The sequence below is a fragment of the Populus trichocarpa genome, chromosome 15 (genome assembly GCF_000002775.5).
Source record: "Populus trichocarpa isolate Nisqually-1 chromosome 15, P.trichocarpa_v4.1, whole genome shotgun sequence".
NCBI lineage: Eukaryota > Viridiplantae > Streptophyta > Magnoliopsida > Malpighiales > Salicaceae > Populus > Populus trichocarpa.
In genome coordinates, this window is record NC_037299.2 from 14,401,241 (window position 1) to 14,403,464 (window position 2,224).

At 31.7% G+C, this 2,224-nt stretch overlaps 1 long non-coding RNA gene across 1 annotated transcript; it reads left to right on the plus strand.

The window, feature by feature from the left end:
- The first annotated feature begins 985 nt into the window (after window positions 1-985).
- LOC7454463 (uncharacterized) lies at window positions 986-1,372 on the plus strand. Its single transcript, XR_008057485.1, has 2 exons — window positions 986-1,076; window positions 1,289-1,372. It is a non-coding gene; the product is annotated as an uncharacterized LOC7454463 (long non-coding RNA).
- The last annotated feature ends 852 nt before the right edge of the window (window positions 1,373-2,224 follow it).

The following is a 2,224-nucleotide window of genomic DNA, read 5'->3' on the forward strand; positions in this document are numbered from 1 at the left end:
TTTTTTATGTTTAGGGGCGGCTGCAGGGGGAGAAAGGTTTTAGGTTTCTAGGTATTTTTGTGGCTTTAGGGTTCTTTTTGTGGTTTAGGGTTTTTTTTGTTCCTTTAACTACGTAGAATTGTTCCCTAGTCTATTTTCTCTTTTTTTTTTTTTTTTTTTTTTTTTTTATGTTTATCACTTCAGCTTTATTTATATAAAAAATCTTTAGTTATATTATTTAAAGAAATATTACAATAATTATCATGAGATTGTTTTCTATAATTAACATCAACTAATTTTATATATAATATTTTATATTATAGTAATTATTTTTTATAACTAATAAAAATCAAATCATATATTTATAATATTTTATATTATAATAATTATATATGATTCAGTAATTATCTCTTTAATAAATTGCTTTCTTAATTCTGATATTCTATGTTATCGTAAACCTTTATTTTTTAATTATTTTTTATTAAAATATGAGTTAAAAATTGAATAACAACACATAAAAATGTATTTTTAATATTAAATAAGAAAAAGTTTTTTATTAAAATTAGAATAGCTAAGTTTGGCTTAATAAGATTATGTTTTTTTTTAAAAAAATATTTTTATTTTTATTTTTATTTCTAGCATCGTGGCTAAGTGGCCCCAGGGGAAAAAAGGCCATTGTCACGTTAGTCATCGGAAAAGTGGCGGATGATGCCTTTCTATAAATCCACCTCTTGCTGGAGGAAGGAAATATCAACTTACAAGAAAAAAAGAAAAAAAGAAAATAGCCGTCATCTTACCTGCGCCTAAGATGAGGAGCAGCATGGATACAAAACAAGTTGCGCAAAGGTCCTCTCTCGAAACGCTTCAAAGAGTAGAAAAAGAAAAAAAAGAAGCCATCATCTTACCTGCGCCTCAGATGAGGGAGCAACATGGATACAAAACAAGTTGCGCAAAGGTCCTCTCTCGAAGCGCTTCAAAGAGTAAAAAAAGTTAAAAAGGAAGCCACCATCTTACCTGCGCCTAAGATGAGGAGCAACATGGATACAAAACAAGTTGCACAAAGGTCCTCTCTCGAAGCGCTTCAAAGGAGGAGTCCGGTACGTATACATGCTCACAAGTCACAATACTAGCTAGAAATGCCGTTCTAAATTAATGGCGTTGCAGTGGTCATTCCTTCTATCGTTGTTAATTGTTTTCTTGGCTTCCTTCTGTCTATGCACTAAATTATCAGTGGGTGACTGTTTTTTCTTTCCACCTTTTTTTACTCTTTGAAATTCTAACGTATGTAATTTATTAACAATGCAAACAGAAACGGGAAAAAAGTGACAAAAAATTAAGTAGGAGCATCAAAAAGATAAGAGCTGACATGGTTGAGATTAGCGAGGGTCAAAAACGCGTAAGGGAGGGTCAAATGGAAGTAAGGAAAAGATTTCAGGAAATAAGTAAAGAGGCTGCCAAACGTAAAGAGGAAACTAGTCAAATTTCCAAGCAGAGTGCTGCAAATCAACTCAGGCTTGATCTCATGTTTCAGTTCGGAAAAGCAAGAGCAGAGAATGATTGGATGCTGCAAGAGCAGATGATGCTGTTTCTCTGCTCTTGTTTCAGATCGTAAAAGCAAGAGCAGAGAATGATGCTGCAAGAGCAGAGAAACATTTTGTATCCATGTTGCTCCTCATCTTAGGCGCAGGTAAGATGATGGCTCTTTTTTTTTCTTGTAAGTTGATCTTTCCTTCCTCCAGCAAGAGGTGGATTTATAAGAAAGGCATCATCCGCAAATTATCCGATGACTAACGTGACAATGACCTTTTTTCCTCTGGGACCACTCAGCCACGATGCTAGAAATAGAAATAGAAATTCCACCTAACTCATTGGTCCCATCCAATCATTTTTCTTTGTGTCGTAATTCAATTTTTACCCCTTTCAGAAATAAAAGAATTTACATCAAAATAATATTTTATACATAAGAGTTGATTAAATTCTTAAAAGAAAGACAGTTGTCCCAAAAGAAAAAGAAAAAGAAAAAGAAAAAAGAAAAACACAATTAAAGATTAAATCAAACAAATAATAATTTTAATTTTAAATTAACGTGGGTGTCCAGGCCAACTTACATGCATTTCAACTAATTTCACAAACCCTTAAGTTAACAATAATGTAAGTTTCCAATGATCTTAAGGTTTATATAATTTAAATTAATAATTTTTAAAAAAACAAATTTAGAGTTTGATCAATTAAGCTAATTTATTAA